The sequence below is a fragment of the Chenopodium album genome, chromosome 11, assembly GCF_948465745.1.
Source record: "Chenopodium album chromosome 11, dcCheAlbu1.1, whole genome shotgun sequence".
In the NCBI taxonomy this organism is placed as follows: Eukaryota; Viridiplantae; Streptophyta; class Magnoliopsida; order Caryophyllales; family Amaranthaceae; genus Chenopodium; species Chenopodium album.
This window is the reverse complement of record NC_137844.1, coordinates 44,962,479-44,981,579: the sequence shown is the minus strand read 5'-3', so window position 1 is coordinate 44,981,579 and position 19,101 is coordinate 44,962,479. Positions and strand designations below refer to the sequence as shown.

The following is a 19,101-nucleotide window of genomic DNA, read 5'->3' as shown; positions in this document are numbered from 1 at the left end:
CGATTCAAATAAGATCCCACATGAATATGTTTTATCGTATTTATAAACCACAAAAACAAGTCAAAGCATGTTGTGTGAATAGTGTAAAGTCAAATGGTGTCAACTAAAAAAAACAGATGAAGTTTATTACTTGGTGATTTTGGCATGTGAATGTGTTAAAATATAGTTTTTTCAAACAACACATGTGACTAATGTGAGTGTCTTGTATTAGACTTAATTACTTAAAAGAGTATATGATTGAGGTCTTAGGGGCTGCTACACTTTCTATTATCATTTGGTTTAGGAATAAAACCTCCTTCGACTTGTAAAGTGGATTCTATATTCTGATGAAAGGTGTGGCCCAAGCCCGTATTTAACATGATACTAATTACTTAAATTGGTTACAATCTGGGACCAAATTCTTATGAAAATAGATTACTTGCCTTGGAAAAAATCTTCATTCATATAATAAATTACTCCCAAAGTAAAGCGGATTGTCTATTCTAATGACAGTGTGGCCCAAGCCGGTATTAAACATGATGCTAGTTACTTAAATTGGTTACAATCTTGGACCAAATTCTATGTGAAAATAGATTACTTGCCTTGGAAAAAATCTTCATTCATATGTTAAATTACTCCCAAAATTCTTGTTTCTTTCTCCATGCCCCTATTCCTGTGTGTTTTGCATTCATACCCTCTTAAGTTGCGGAATGACATACTATTTCTTCACATGGAAGATCATCAATAATGCCCCGCCAACAATAAACAATTTTAAAAGAAAAATTTGTCAACATTAAGACAACCTTTATTAGATTAGATCAAAATAAGTCAAACTTTTGATTAACTAAAAATAAGCCGACCTCTATAGTTTATCTTCTCAAAATGAGTAATGACTTGTTGAATATTGAGGTAATCGGTTGGTTCAGTAAATTGTGCCACTTGTCATTATGTGGTTGGTCCTTTTTTGTTTTTTTAAAAAAAAAGTTAAATTAAGATTTATTTTTTATTAATGATTTAAAAATACATTTTTTTTCCAACTAACAATTATATCAAATTTCTTTCAAAAAAAAAAAAAAAAAAAAAACAATTATATCAAATAAAAAAAATCCCAGCCTATCCCTACCCACTACCGACCCCTTCCCCACCAACTCCCTTGCCACAGGTGTGCCGGTCAGAGACCACCCCATCCCCTAGCGCCGGAGACTCCACCTTTCTCCCACCCATGACACCCCCCTTCCCTCCCTTTCCCCTTTCCCCTTTCTCGCTTCCCTACACCCCAACCCTACTCGACATCCACCTCTCTTATTTGCTGGGAACTCGCTGCAGAAAATATGGTGATGAAGTCGTTCATTTATTGGAGTCTCACCGAAATCTGACTTCCCTAACCAGAACCTTCCTTACGAGGTTGGGTTGGTTTAAGAGTTTGATTTTCGAGGGAGGAGGTGGTGTCGGGGTGGCCGGGTGGGGGATCGAAAGCGAGAAAGGTTAAGGGAGGCTAATGAGTGTTGTGGGCGGGGAAAAGGGTGCGGGGTTGGGTTGTCGGCGCCAAGGGAGGAAGGTGGTCGCTGGCGGTGGTAAGGGGGAGCTGGTGGGGAGGGGGTGGTTTGGGATTTTTATTTTTAATTTGTTTATTTAATGTAATTACAATTAACATTTAATAAAATTTAATAACTTATTTTTTATTGTAAATTGACTTGTTTAGTAAGTTGTAGGTCATTGGACATATTAAAAGAAAATACCCCTTAAAAGTCGATTTATTCTGAGTTAATCGAAAAGTTAACTTATTTTAAACTAATCACGCAAATGTTTGTTTAATCTCGACAAATTTTCCTTTTAAAATGGAAGATGGAGATGAGGATTGATTGTAGACTTTGTACTAATAATGAAGAATCTTCTACTCACCTCTTTAAAGAATGCGAGATTTGGAGTACAATATGAAGACATATTATATTGGATATCAACAGTAAGGTGGCGGGCTGTGGTATCTCAATTGGCTCGTGGATTATGAACTACATAAACTACCTTACAAACACATTAGATGGCAACAATGCTAGAGCCATGCAATTTATTAGCATTTTATGGAGCATTTAGCTCACTCGAAATGACATAACCTTTTGGCATGGGGATGCCCTAGTTTCTCATAGTGAGAACAAAAATTTGTTTGTTTCTCATATGGCATTTTCGTAAATAAACTAACAACTTTATTCAATTGTGGAGTCCACAATAATGAAAAAGTTTGTTGATTTATTCACGAAAATCTCCCATGAGAAACAAATTTCGTTTCTCAATATGAGAAACAAGTAATTTCCCCAGGATAACACCCTTTAATATCATATTGCAAGCTTACACATGGAGCACAAGGTGGATTGCAGGCAGAGAGAGTATAGCAGAGATCAACAAAGCTAAGGATGGCCAAGAGTAATGTGGAGCAGGAACCATATACGATCAGCAAATGAATAATGTAAAAAGTCAAGCATTCCAACCAGCATGCGTGGACATTTGAGAACGTAACGACCTGGTGATGTAAAAAATTGCATATAACTTAGTCTCGCTCTAGCTCACTAACACTTTCTAGCTAGCTGGAGCGGAGGGAAACAAATAGAGCAACACACTAAATTGCATCTCCCAGACATTTAACCAATAGGCACCAACATGTTGTTCTTTCAATTTTTCTTACTTTTTCCATTTTTAGATAAGTTGAGATACAGTCTTAAGATAACACATGCCTAATTTTTTTTTTCCCCATTTCAAATAAGCTAGAACATGTACTTCACAAAATATGCTCATCATAATTGTTTTTATCTAATTTAATGTACTTTTCACTCCACCTTGATTTAATGTTTGAATGTGTTTGACATTTTTTTTTATTTTCTTCAAAAAGCTTTGTTGAATGCATTTGGCTTTCATTTGATTTAATTTTTTTTTTTGAATGTGGTTGACTTTCTTTTGACTCGATAATATTTGTTAAATGCATTTGAATTTCAATTGATTCAATTAGATTTGTTAAATGCATTTTTACATCCATTTGATTTAATTATCTCTGTTTGAATGTGTTTGACTTTTATTTGAATTTTTAGGCAAGCAAGATTATCCCAAAAAAACTTTGTTAAATGCGCTTAACTTTCATGTGATTCATTTAGCTTTGTTTGTTTGAGTGTGTTTGACTTTTATTCCATTCAATAAGCTTTGTTAAATGCGCTTAACTTTCATATGATTGAACTAGCTTTGCTGAATGCATTTGACTTTCATTTGATCGCTCAATTAGCTTTGTTTGAATTCCTTTGAGTTCATTTGATTCATTAAGCTTTGTTCAATGCATTTAACTTTCAATTAATTTAATTTGCTTTGTTTGGATGTGCTTAACAATCATTTGATTCAATTAGCATTTATTTGAATGTGTTTGCCTTACATTTGATTCAATTAGCTTTGTCTGAATGTGTTTGACTTTCATTTGATTCCATTATCTTTGTTTGAATGTGTTTGACTTTCATTTGATACAATACGTTTTGATAAATGAATTTGAATTTCATTTGATTCAAGTAGCTTTGTTTAATTGTGTTTGACTTTAAGTTGATTAAATTAGCTTTGTTAAATGCATTTGACTTTCATTAGATTCAATTAGCTTCATTTGAATACGGTTTGACTTTCATTTGATTAAATAAACTTTGTTACATACATTTGACGTTCATTGAATTAAATTAGCTTTGTTGAATCCATCTGACTTTTATTTGATTCAATTAGCTTTGTTTGAATGTGTTTGACATTCATTAGATTTAATTAACTTTGCTGAATCCATTTGGATTTTATTTGATTCAATTAGCTTCCTTTGAATGTGCCTGACTTTCATTTGATTCGTTTAGCCTTGTTTGAATGTGTTGACTTTCATTTGGTTTGATTAGCTTTGCTTGAATGTGTTAGACTTTCACTAGATTCAATTTATTGCTTTGGTGAAAATATTTGAGTTTCATTTGATTTAATACGCTTTCTTTGAATGTGTTTGGCTTTCATTTGATTTAATAAGTTTCGTTGAATGCATTTGACATTTATTTGATTCAACTAGCGTTGTTAAATGCATTAGACTTTCTTTTGATTCAACTAGCGTTGTTTAATGAGTAGACTTTCATTTTATTTAATTAGCTTTGTTTAAATGCGTTTGTGTAGACACCTAATTGTATCTCCCCAAAAACCAAACCCAGTAATGAATATCTTTCATGTCATTGATTATCGAACGAAGTGAAAGTGTGAAAAGTCTAGTGATGCGGTTATTTTAAATAAAAATATTTCTTTCTGTTTTCGAAAATATTCCTTTTCGTACCCTGTTTATGAAAAATGTCTAGTCCAATTTAGTTTGGTCCATGATATGGGTCCAATAATTGTGTAGTTGGATGGGGTTTGAAAAGGCCTTTCCAACGATATATGATAAGCCCAATTTCGATGAATAATGAGGAAGTTATGGCCAAAATACTAATCTAGGCCCAAACCGGATTTCACCTACAACCCAATGATCATGAGGAGGGTCCAAAGGTTTAATCCCATTTCTAAACTAATTAGGATTAATTAGAAGCTTCTATAAGTTTCTAGAAGATCTTAATTATCCTTTTTGAAAAAATAAGATCAAAGAATTTGAAATTGAATAAACTCCTCTTTTTTAGAGTCCTTGTCCTGTGCGAAATCAAAGATGATCAAATATTATTTTTCTACCTCATAATTTTTATCCAAATCTTATATGGTTGTATAGATCTTGAAATTATATTTCAAATGATATATTATAATATTAATTCCGAGTTATAATGAAAAAGATATGAAAGAGATACGAAACTCTATCCAAAACTGACACCTTTCCACTATTTCAGACATATCTTTTATTCTAAAAATAATTTTAATCTAATTCCAATCGGGTTGGAAATTATACTTCAATAGCTTTCCAACGACATATTATGTGACTTATTTGGACTTTTGGATCAAAAGATATGATAAAAACAAAATCCGTAAAAAACTGTCTCATCGCGAAACGACAGCTATGTCGCGCCGCGTGATCTCTGGCGCGACAGCTCTGCGACAGAACCAATTTTGTTCCGATTCAAATTATAACTCTTTTCTATTGTTTCCGGATTATTTTCACTATAAATAGGGTCATATTTTCCCGTTTTCAATCATCAACAAGCTTGATCATCAACAATCATCGACAATCATCTAATTTTATTCTCTTCTCTCTTAAGCTAAAAGTTTATTCTTTCTCCCTCTTTCTAAGCCTAGCCCTTTTCAAAATACAAAATACCGCATTCACAAGTTCTAGACACACCTAGCCAAGTTCGAAGTTGCCTTCGCTCCCGACGTGAAAGGTTGATAATTTTTGAGGGTTTGGTTCCAAATCTTATTTCAATTCTTTGATTAGATTTACTGTTTAATATTTTCCTTGAAGTTACTAACGTATGTATTGTTTTGATAGAAAGAGATACGAGGCATCGAAGTAAGTAATTCGATTATTTACTATTCTTTTGATATAGAAATCATGTTTATAATTTTATATTAATTCCTAATATCATGTATGTTTCTAGTATCATGCTTAGGTTGCTTCCTATTTCTTAAATCATGTTAGTATCATGTTAGGGATAAAGATTTGATCTTTATTGTTTATGACATGCTAGGATTTGTTATTAATCTTGGTAGTATCATGCCTAGGATCTTGCTAATATTATTATGCTTTGAGATTGAATATTATTTTGATGATGATGATTGTTGTTATTATGTTGCTTATTATTATTGTTATTGCTTGATCACGCCCTCTGTTGCAGGATTAAAAGGAATTTGTACTTATAATCACGCTTAATAAGATAATTAATAATCTTGTTTAGGCTAATGTGATTATAATTCAAGTGATCGCCCAATAATAGATTTGTTTGTGCATTAACATTCAACCAATATAGATTAAACAGATTTAGAGTTAACCTATTGATTGAATGTTAGTCAGAAAGCGCACATGAATACGAGAAGAATAAAGTAGAGGCCTATTTTTAGGGCAGGTTCAATCTCTTTTAGGTTGGATTTGTATCTTCATCCCCGAATATCCAGTCATGGTTTCAGACCACCATGGAGTTAGCGATCTCATGGATCGTGAAGGAGTGTAACCTTCACCCTGTGAACGGTTTACAAGTTCCTAAAACTTGTTGGCGACTCTTTTGCTCTAACTTCCTTCCCTTTGGACGCCACCATGCTTAAGTGTATGATCACAGTGGGGCTCAAGTGTGGGATGCTTGAAATATTCCTTACAGTTTGACTTTCATTTGATTCAATTCGCTTAATTTGAATGTGCTTGACTTTAATCAGATTCAATAAGCTTTGTTGAAAGCATTTGACTTTGATTTGATTCAATTAGCTTTGTTGAATGCATTTGACTTTCATTTGATATAATTAGCTTTGTTTGAATGGGTTTAACTTTCATTTGATTCAATAAGCTTCGTTACTTAAATGCATTTGACATTCATTTGATTCAATTTGTTTTTTTTTTAAATGTGCTTAATTACCTACCATTTGATTCAATTAGCTTTTATTTGAATGCATTTAACTTTTGACTTAACTAGTTTTGTTTGAATGTGTTTGACTTTCATTTAATATAATTAGCTTTGTTGGAGTGTGTATCACTTTTATTTGATTTAATAAGCTATGTCAAATGCATTTGAATTTCATGTGTTTGACATTTAGTTAATTCAATTAGCTTTGTTCAACCCACTTGTCATTTATTAGATTCAATTAGCTTTATGTTAATGCACTTGACTTTCATTTGATTCCATAAGCGTTGTTAAATATATTTGGCATTTGATTCGATTAGGTATGTTGAATGCATTTGACTTTTATCTGAATTAATCAGCTTTGTTTGAATGTTTTTTTACTTTCAATATTGATTAAATTAGCTTTGTTTGAAGTGTTTGATTTTGATTTAATTCAATAATCTTTATTGAATGCATTTGACTTTTTTTCTTTCTTTTTATTTTTTTTATTTTATTTTTATTTTTTATTAGCTTTGTTTGCATGCATGTGTTTGACTTTCATTTGATTAAATAAGGTTTGTGTTGAATGCATTTGACTTTCATTTAATTTATTTTTCTTTGTTTGAATGTGTTTGACTTTTATTTGATTAAATTTGCTTTGTTTGAATAGGTTTGACTTTTGTTTGATTCAATTAGATTTTGTTTGAATGTATTTGACTTTCTTTTGATTTAATAAGTTTTGTTTAATGCATTTACTTTTCATTTGATTCAAATAGCTTTTTTTTTTTAAATGTGTTAGACTTTCATTTGATTTAATAAGCTTTGTTTAATGCACTTGCCTTTCATTTGATTCAAATAGATATTTTTTTTAATATGTTTGACTTTTATTTGATTCTATTAGCTTTGTTGAATGAATTTGACTTTCATTTAATTCAATGAGCTTTATTTGAATGTGCTTGACTTTATTTGATTCAATAAGTTTTGTTGAATACATTTGACTTTCATTTGATTTAATTAGTTTTGTTTGAATGTGCTTGACTTTCATTTTATTCAACTAGCTTTGTTTGAATGTGTATGACTTTCATTTGATTCAATAAGCTTTGTTGAATGAATTTGACTTTTATTCGATTCAATTAATTTTTTTTTTCTTTTGTTGAATTCAATTTGGTTTGTTGAATGTATTTGGGTTTCATTTTTTTTCAATTAGCTTTGCTAAATGTACTTGACTTTCATTTTATTATGTTAGCTTTGTTTGGTGTTTGACTTTCATTTGATTATGTTAGCTTTGTTTGAATGTTTTTGACTTTCATTTGATTCAATAAGGTGTATTGAATGCAATTGACTTTCATTTATTTTTATTTTTTTCTTAGGAATGCATTTGACTAATATATATAATTTTATTCAACTAGCTTTGTTTGCATGTGTTTGACTTTCATTTGATTAAAAAAGGTTTGTTGAATGCATTTGACTTCCATTTGATTCATTGTGCTTTGGTTGAATGTGTTTATGAGTTTTATTTAATTCAATTTGCTTTATTTGGATGTGTTTGACTTTCATTTGATTCTAGAAGCTTTGTTAAGTGCATTTGACTTCTATTTGATTCAATTACTGTGTTAAATGTTGTAGCCTTTTATTTGATTCAATTTTCTTTTTATTTGAATGTATTTGACTTTTAATTTATTCAACAAGCTGTGTTAAATGCATTTGACTTTCAATTGATTCAATTTAATTTGTTTGAATGTGTTTGACTTTCATTTGATTAAATTTATTTTGTTCGAATGTGTTTGACTTTCATTTGTATCTATATGTTTTGTTGAACGCATATGACTTTCATTTGAATCAATTTGCTTAGTTGAAATGTGTTTAACTTTCAATTGATTCAATAAGTTTTGTTGAATGCATGGCTTTCATTTGATTCAATTTGCTTTGTTTTGAAAAAAGTGTATTTGACTTTTATGTGATTCAATTTGCTTTGTTTCGATAATGTATTTGACTTTCGTTTGATTCAATTAGCTTAATTGAATGCATTTGACTTTTATTTTATACAATTACCTTTGTTTAATGCATTTGACTTTTATTTTGTTCAATTCGCTTTGTTTGAATATGATTGACTTTCATTCGATTCAACAAGCTTTGTTAAATGCATTTGACTTTCAATTGACTCAATTTTTTTTGTTTGAATGTGCTTTACTTTTATTTGATTTAATTAAATTTTTTGAATGAATATTACTTTCATATGATTGAATTGGCTTTGTTCATTAAATGCATTTGACTTTCGTTTTATTCAATTTAAATAATGGAGATTGTTTTGATTGAATCATATGAAAGTCTTAACCTAGTTAGTTTTGATTTCATCAAATTATGAAGAAAATAAAATTAAAGAATGGAGATATTCTTGATAATTTTGAAAGATAAAGATATTTGAGAAAATTTTAATAAGTCAAGAAAAGTAATCAAAAATAAATTTTTAACAATTATAATGGGAGTTATCAAAATTGTTGTTCCAATTGTGTAAGATTAAAATCTAAATTTGGTTTAATGTTCAATAATGGATCCTTTTATGTACACCAAATAATGATTTAACTCTAACATCTAAATTAAACTACAATTTAATTTAACTAATTCAAAGATCCAAAGACATGAGAAGGAGCACAAGGAGAGTTCTTCCAAGCCTTAGCATGCATCTTCAAGATCTCTCTAGCCTTCTCCTTAGTCTTTGCCTCACAATCAACTTGTAATACCAAGCACAACTTCGTCACCACCCCTAATTGCACCATCTCCTGCACCACACTCGGAGTCCCCGAAAATTTCGAAATGGCGTACAATATCTTTATCCCCCTCTCCGTAGCAAAATGAGACACTCTTAGGATTTTCTTCGACACCACAGCTAAACCCGCGGCATGGCCTAGCAACTCAGCCCTTCCCTCAGCACACCCGCTGAGTTGGTCCAATACTGCTAGTACCATTTCAATATTCCTCCTCTCATTACACAACAATAGAAGCTCGATCATTACTGGGACCGCCCCTGCCTCGACAACCCTAATCCTGTTCCTCCCCCAGGGGCACGCCAAGGCCAACACTTTAAGCGCGGCCTTGGTAGCCTTAGGGGAGACATCATCTTTTATCAACTCGACTACTTCTACAAAATGTGCGCGATTAAATGCAACTAACTGCGTAGGCTCGGCTACTTGTACAAGCTGCTTCATTAGCCCTATAGCATACGATCTCGACTCGTAGCTATTCTTTTGCATGATCTTCACCAATGAATCAACCAACAATCCTTCATTCTCTTTCAACACTTTCTTTAACACCATCTCATCCGATATCTGAAGATGAGATAGTATCCTCAAAGCTTCATCGCTCACACTATTGTAAGTACTATACTTATTATCTTCATCCGACTCACTAACCACAATCAGACGCACCAAGAACTCGGCAACACCCGGGGTAGTCTCCAAGCAACGCTTGTTAGCACTACTACCAAAAGCAATAGACTTGAGCTTGTCAAGATTGTTAACAAGGCGGTGAGCCGGCGAGTTGGAGGCATCATCAATAAGCTTCAACACTTGTGCTTTCGTAACCGGGGGCTTCGGCGTAGGAAAGCGTTCAACACCATAGGAAGCATTGAGAGTACACCAAGATTGAGCAAGCCTCCTAAGAGTATGATTAGGTGTAAGAAAACAATCACAAGAATCAATATTAAGAGGTTGTTTAGTAACAGGACAAGTTGTATTATTGTTAGTAAACACCCATTTTTCAATACTTTCACGATCATAAGTAATTCCTGTTGAAACTGTTACTGGATCTTTCATTATTTGTAATGAAATTGGACAAATGAAAAATGGTGGAACATCTATTTCTTCATTGTGATCCATTTTTTTTTGGTAATTTTTTGGTGATTTTTGGTTGACTTTTTAAAGGTTAATTTTGTAGGAATTATTAAAGATGTAATTGTAATTAGTAATTTGGATTTTGATGTGTTTGAAGGCTTTGGAAATGGAGAGATTATTTGTTGTTTTTGTTGATGGTTTTTGGGGCTATATATATGTAAGGTTGGTGCAGTGTATGAAATTCAAAGGTCAAAACACGGAAAAAACAAAGAAATGAAAAATTATTTTTATTAAAAATTAAAGTAGACTTTTCAAACTAATTGAAAGGCTCAAGACAATCGTATATGACTAATACAACTTTTCTTCTTATTTTGATAAATAAATTACAACCTGGTATTTGCAAAAGTTTGGCTGTAATTTTATGATTATAATAATCAGTTTTGTTAGTGGAAATTTTCTACAAAATTCAGGAATATTCTTTTTGGAAAAACAAGTTTGTTGATTATGTCAAGTTTAAGAGGAAATTTTAAGGATTTTGCTTATAATCCCATGATGAGTGAGTAGTAATAATTATCTTAAGTAACAAAGATTTTGAGCCTAAACTAAATGTATTCATATCATATTCAACCTATTGTGGTCAATTATGCAAAACTTCGATACTAAAAGTTGTTAAATACACGGTATATATATGTATCTCATGGAATTGATGTTTGACCGTAAAAGTGATTGAGTATACCATTTGAATATTCTTTAACACGTTTGACCATAAAATGTCATACATAGCATATATTTTAGGGATGGAGATTTCGTACACAATGTACTTGTATAACGGTACAAGATAACTACAAGATCCTGCATTTATTGTAAACATAATCCTAGCAATTTCGTTGAGTCCTACCACGTACATTTTACAACATTATACTAATTTGCTACTCAACGTGTCTTGTAAATCATTTAAATAGACATAATCTTTGATTAGTCTATGTAAAATTGATTTCAAGGACTTTACATAATAGGTGCAGTAATTAAACTCAATTTATGAAAAACCAAAATGAATAGATTATTTGTTCAAATGAAACAACCCACCAAATACAAATGTTGAGAAGAGAGGGATATGCATGCAAAAATGAGGTGCTGCGTAAATTTGACTTTCTAAGAAAGTAGTACTAGTACAAGTAAAAGAAGAGACAACTAAGAAAAATATATGAATATGATGGATAAACTCGTGATCAATTTAAATATAAAGTCTATTTAATTTATTATGGGATTAATATTAAAAATATAATAATAAAGAAGCAGGTGCGCAGATGCCGACATTATGATTGAATCTTCGAGGCGGCTACCTTTGCATTACTGCTAGTTTAGCTACTATGGCCATTTTGGTGTGCGTTTCTTTCATCTACCCTTTTTTGACCACTCTATTTTGTCACTTTACAGTATACTCCAAGTCTTCAATAGGCCAATTCCTCTAGGGGTGTAAATTTCGGTAAATTTCGGATTATAATGGATCGGTTTATAACAGGTAAAAATTATTAGCGGGTCGGTTAAGGTTGGGTTTGAAAATCATCAGGTCAATTCGAATTGATTTTTTTATTGCTGTTTCTATTCGGATCGGGTCCTAATCGGGTCGGGTTGTAGATGGTTCGGGTCATAATTAGTTTGGGTTAAATCGGGTCGATTTGAAAATAGGTTTAGCCAGTTTACAGTGGGTTTTAGTTCAAAACAGTTTGGATCCTAATCGGGTTGAGTTGTAATCGGTTCAGGTCATAATCAGTTTGGGTTAAATTGGGTCGGTTTGAAAATGGGTTTCGGTTCAAAACAGACCGGGTGAAATTGGGTTCGGTCATTATCAGTTTAGGTCATAATCGGTTTGGATTGAACTTGATCGGTTTAAAAACGGGTGTACCCCAGCCAATGTAAAGCGTGTTTAAGTCCAAATTATAGTGGGTTAAAATCAAGTCAGATCATTATCGAATCGAGTTAATCAGATAATGGGTAGGAAAGGGTCATGCTATAAATCTCATAATCAAGTTAAGTCATAAATAAGTTAGGTTTATCGAGTAGTGGGTTGAAACGGAACATATCATAATCATATTGGGTTACGGGCTGTAAACGACTCAATCATAATAGGTTACCGGTCGTAAACGGTTTGGTCTCAACTAGTTATAGGTCGTAAACAGTTCGATCTTAATGGGTTACAAGTTGGAAATGGTTTGCTCATAATAGGTTATGGGTTATAAATGGTTCGGTCACAACGGGTTACGGGTTGGATCAGTTCAGGTTTATCATATTGTTGCCTAGTTTAAACAGTTTTCAGTTTAAAATGGGTCGTTTTACTATCGGCTTCAGACGTAATCGGTTTGGGTTGTTCTCAGTTTTGGGTTGTAATTGGTTGGCTTGATAACGGGTTGGGTTAGTAACGATTAGCACAAATTCGGTTCAATTCAGTTTCGGGTTAGAAAAAATTGGGTCGAAGCGGTTTTCGGTTTCCAAAAAATGGGTTTTTAATGCAATCGGTTCGAAACAATCGTGTTTAATGGTTCGAGGGATGAATTACAAAATATAGCTTTTTAAAAACTTATTTACGATTTTGCGTTGGAATGAAACTTATTTACGAAAATACAGTCCACGTAGGCTCGGGAATATATTTGGAATAAATTTTAATTTAGAGACAAACCGCTACCTTAAGTAGTGGTTTTAGTCTAAAACCGCTACTTAAGGTACCGCTACTTAAGGTAGTGGTTTGTCTTTAGTACTACAAGTAAAGATATGGAGTAGCAATTTATAAAATCGCTACTTAAGGTAGCGGTTTTACTCTGAAGAATAAAAAACAAAAATAAACTTATCCGAGCCTACGTGGACAGTAGTTCCGTAATTAAGTTTCACTCCGACGCAAAAGTGTAAATAAGTTTTCAAGTAACCATACTTTTGTAAATCATCCTGAGTCAGAAACCAACAGCTCCACTCCATTTACATTATGGGTACTTCCTTTTTTCTCTTTTGTTCTAACGTTCGAAAAATGAACTATTTATGTTATTTTATTTAACTACATTTGTTGATTTAGGTCTCTTTTTTTTTCTTAATTAAATTTAGTGAACTTAAATAAAAAGTACTGAATTAAATCGAGCAAAAACAATAATCTAAACTGAAAATTAGCCCAAAAGATCGAATAGAGTCTTATCAATAACATAATACTAAAACAGATACCAGGAATGACACGTGTCAATTCCTTATGTAGTTTTTTCCCTCAATGAAAAACCCTTCCCTTTTTTAATTTGCTAAAATATTTCCCGAGAACTTTGGTATAATATAACTATCATAATATTATTTCAAATATTTTATACGTATCTCTTGTAGTTTATGTATTCTTTTTAGTTATTAGTCTGTTTTCCATAAATATTACTCTATATGATAAATTTTTAATACATCATAAATTTTTTTCATTCAATTGATTAATATAATTTAAAATGATGAATCTGTTAAATAATAGATTTGTACTACACAAATTATGATTAAATTGGAATTTTGATTTTAGCAACATAGCATAACATTATAAACACTTTATCTATTTATATGCATGTAATCATGTAAGATAATTTGATCAAATTTTTGTATTTGTATCTCCAATACTTTCATATAGTATCATAATTTAGGGAAAAAATTGACTAAATATCAAAACGGGGTTATCATTCCTGCCCATTAAGTGTAATACACAATTTTAAATATTTATTTAAATACTAATTTATCATTGAATTTTTAAAACACTCATATGGTCTAACATGTAGATGTAGTTTTAATATACTCATTTGTCTAACTGACTCTTTCGTTATATTTCATGTTTCATTTCATTATATACGCAAAATAAGAAGATAATAAATATGTTATAGATGTATTTTATCTATGCTATTTTTTAATACATTTTTTTTTCTTTTTATTGATTAAATTTAGTGAAATAACCGTGCATAACACGGGACCTAATCTAGTACTTGTATATAACCTAACCCGACTACCTTGTATTTTATATTCATTTTAAATCAATAAAACATTTCAAACCACACTATCTTATTTTTTTTATTCGCTTCCCTAAAAACATGTAAAAAAGGCAAATAAAACTTTTACTTGAGGAGGGAAGGATGCTATGTACTCCCTTTGTATAGTATTACTTGCTCCATTACTCATGGACATGTATGACGATGCAAATCTTAGATTAATAATATCTTTAATTATCTATAAGTATGAATTATAACAATTGAGAATTAGTAATCTATTCATTGAGATGATTCCAACAAATACACACGACTGAATTTTTCTAATGTATAAATCTTAAACATTAGTCAAAGTATGTCAAATGAATAGTTCAAATGGAGAAAGTAATAAATTACGGAGGGGGAAACAATTTTCTTAATGCATAGGGCTTACACAATTAAAAAAAAAGGGCTAAATTTACTTGTAAAAAAAAATGTACTTCGTATTAGATTTTGTGAAACTTTTCAAATCAAGTGATATCCATAGATCAGTATATATACGGATTACAATGTAATTCCTAACTGTGTTAGAAAATCTTAACAGATAAATATACAATATTCACAAAATATATTAAAACCTATGAAGAATAACTTTACATATATTCTATCATACCCCCACAATCATAGTGGGAGGAGGTTAAACGTTAGGACCGGATCTAAAGTCCAAATTAAACATTAGTTGGCGAGGTAGGCATTTTGTGAAAATGTTTGCAAAATGATATCTAATAAGAACATGTAAAACCTATACTTAACCCAACACCACCTTCTCTTGAACAAAATAGATGTCCATTTTGACGTGGTTTGTGCGTTGGCGTTGAATGGGATTTTGAGAAAGATAAATTGCATGGACATTATCACATTAAACAAATATAGCATGTTGGAGAAGGCAATGTAACTAAAGTAGAAGATTACGAAGCCAACAAGCCTAAGCAACAACATTGGTGACGTCTCGCTATATATTTTGCCTCTACACTTGATCTAGAAATTGTAGTCTGACGCTTAGAAGACCAGATTTGAGACTCCATGATCAATGAAACCCTGTAATGTATCATATGATATTCTCTTGTGTAAATTTTATACCCCTAAACCCCCTAAAAGTTATAATATTAAGAAATAATCAAAAGATTTTCTTATTTGAATTCAACTGCGTGTTCAAAGGTTATATTATTTATGACATTTTTTCCTATTTTATATTTGTAATTTCCTTAGACTTGATTGATAACTACTTTAAAATCACAATAGGAAATTAAGAAAATTTTAAACAAAATAATTGGGTATTATTGATATTTTTTCGTTTTAAATTATTGTCTTAGTATGATCATTTTTTATTTTGAAGAATAACATATATGATCATTTTATGTACTACGTACACTACTAAGGAAGAAAAATCTTGCATGGATATGAGGCTTATACGCACGCAAGTGACATTATATTAAGCATAGTGACCCTAATTTTAACATAGTAACCTCATTTTTAATATAGTAACCTTCATTTTACCTGTGTGACCTTTAATATTATTGTGAACCTTAAGTGCAAGTGTATAACATTATATTAAACATAGTGATCTTAATTTTAACTGATCTTTATTATTCATATTGACCGATATATATAAATTTCATAATTTTTTTTAATAGCCTTTATAATACCAAAATGACTTTAATTTCAACATAATAACCTTTATTTTAATATAGTGACTTTTTTTTTTAATTAATAAAACAACCATAGTGTCTCTAATGTTAATGGTCCACAATAAATTAGTGTAAAACAGGTCCATTTAAGAGTTTGTCCACTATTAATACTTGTCATGGTTGCTTAAAAAAAAAAAAAAAAAAAAAGGTTTTTTTTCCCTAAGAGGCTAAGATTGTTTTATTAGTGAACAATACATTGTCATACAATAAATCAAATAAAAAAATGATAATAATAATAATAATAATAATAATAATAATAATAATAATAATAATAATAATAATAATAAAATATATATATATCTTCTCTTGGATTTGTTAGGTACTTATAGATTTGTTTTCAATTAAGTATAACAACCTAAATCTTAATGTCCATTTTCATCATTGAAATACTTGGCTGTCGGCCGATACAAATAAAGTTGTTGGTTTTTGTTAACTTCCATGGTTTTTACTTAAAATCATTAAATTTAATTTCCAAACTAACAGTTGAAAATGAGGCCAAGTCCAAATACATGCATGCATCTCAAGCACATGAGCCCCACTTTGCAATGTGCACACATATTTTTATTTGTGCGGACCTTATCCCTCAAATTATAGTCAGATCAACATCATCATTTACATACTTTAATACTTTCTCCGTTTCTTTCTAGTTAACACGTTTTTTTAGTCATGTTTATCAATATAAATATTCAACCGTTAATATATTTAATTATTATAAAGCAAAAATTATAAAAGTTGATATTTTGAAAATATGTATCGTGACGAATATAATAAGATCCCACATGACTATATTTTTCATTACGTACAAACCACAAAACACGGTCAAAGATAAGTGTGTGAATAGTGCTAAAGTCAAAACGTGTCAACTAAAAAAATGGAAGTAGTACATCTTTATTTCTATTTTGGATTTGGATAGGAGAAATAGTTTACTTTGCTTTCTCTATGTTCTTATACAGTTTATAAATAGGTTGATTTAAGTTTCATTGCTGAAAAACTATGGCCCTGTTTGGGAGAAAGCTGAAAGCTGAAAGCTGAAGCTGATTGAGTTAGCTGATTTTGACTAGCTGATTTTATTAACTGATTTGACTAACTTATTATATTATCTGATTATATAAAAGTGTTTGGTAAATAGCTGATAGCTTAAAGGTGTTAGAGTATATGAAATGACCAATAAGCTAATTGTAGGGTAGGTAGTTTAGATAGGATTTTAAATTAAATGAGGTTATAAGTGTCATTTCACAATAATTAATGAATAAGCTAATTGAAAAAGCTCCTAAAATGAGCTTTTTCAAAAAGAGCTTATTTAGTGGAATAAGCTCTTTCAATAAGCTTACTACCAAACACTTGTAATAGCTTGTTTGACTAGTCAATCAGCTAAAGTTAGTCAAATAAACTAATATACCCCCAATAAGCTTTCTTCCAAACATGGCCTATTACTATAATTTTGACCATTATTATCAAGCATTCAAGCATATAAGGACATGTTCTCTTTAGCTTAATTTTGGTTCAATTCAATTCAGTTTTTAATTTTCTTTTCTCATAAACAATTTAGTTCATCTCAGTTTAGTTCAATTCAACTCAGTTCAGTAAATCAAAATTGACCCTAAGACTGTGACAATGCTCTGGCTTATAACATGAAATTTATTTATTTGTGCGTGAAATCTATAATTTACTTCATTTTACTTATATATTGTCATAATAGTATACAATAATTTGTTTAGAAAGGTGGTACGTAATTGTGTTTATTTCACTAGTTGAGTTTTGTACAAGGTAGCCAATAATATAAAAGTACTTTGAATTTTGTTATATTACTACTCGTAGTATTTGCATGTAAGACAAATGGTATGATATTATAATATGGCATGGAAAAATGTGATTTTGCTCATAATTTAAGATAAAATGAAGGATGAGCTCTGTTGTTCAATTTATATGAGACTTTAACATATTTAATTTGTGACCTTTAGAGAGCCTCTCAAGTTTGCTTGATATATAATTATTATATATATTAGTCATGTAAAATATAATCCTATTAATTATGTTAATATAATGATATTATTAAGTGGTTTTATGTAGATCATATGGTGAGTAAGGAGTGATACAAGTGAAAATTCTCTTTATTATGTAAGCAATAAAGCAAAAGTAGAAAAATAGATAAAAAAAAGAACATATTTAAATGGAAAGTAGAAACATAAAATAAACACAACTATTGCGTCAGTTCGGATTGTCGAAATGTTTCGTCAGTCTGGACTGACGAAATGCGGATTTTGATATTATCAATTAGCTAGATCATATCCTCTATTGATTGGATGATACCCTCTATTGGCTATATGATATCCTTTATTGGCCAGATGATATTTCTACTGGCTAGATGATATCCTCTATTGGGTGAATTAGTTATATGATATCATGGTTGGATGATATCCTCTATTGGCTATATAATATCATTTATGATTGTGTCTATGCTATTCTTCATTGGTTAGATGATATCATCTATGGCTATATGATATCATGGCTATATGATATCCTCTATTGACTATATGATATCATCCAGCCATGATATATCATATATCCAATAGAGGATATCAACCAGCTAATAAAGGATATCATCCGGACATTAGATAAAACAACAAGCCAATAGAGAATATCATCCACCTAATTGAGAATATCAAAATCCGCATCATCCAGCCATTCCTCTCCTTATCTCCATCCCTCGAAACAGAAAATGAATTGTCTCCAACTTCTCCAATCACTCTAAATAAGCAGGCTGTAAGAAGATGATGTAACAGTAATTAAAGTATTACAGAGTAGAATGCTCTTGATATACACTCATAAATATATAATTATTAGTCTAAAAGATCTCCTCTTATTTCATAGTGGTTAGAAGTTAATAAAGAAATGGACGGAGGATAAAATTGGCTTTGAAAGTCGATCACCATTGTCCTTATACTCCTTATTACATTTTTTGGCAATACATAAAGAGACATAGTCAAGCATATATCATAACATGTACATCATCATCGTATCTCAAATCATATTCAAATATTAACACGGGACTATGTCATTTTAGAAGGGGACGCCACAAAACAAAGTCTTG

The 19,101-nt window shown here is 30.8% G+C and overlaps 1 pseudogene; it reads right to left on the bottom strand.

Moving 5' to 3' along the window:
- Positions 1 to 8,914: 8,914 nt before the first annotated feature.
- Positions 8,915 to 10,461, bottom strand: LOC145568944 (E3 ubiquitin-protein ligase PUB23 pseudogene; annotated as a pseudogene).
- Positions 10,462 to 19,101: the final 8,640 nt, after the last annotated feature.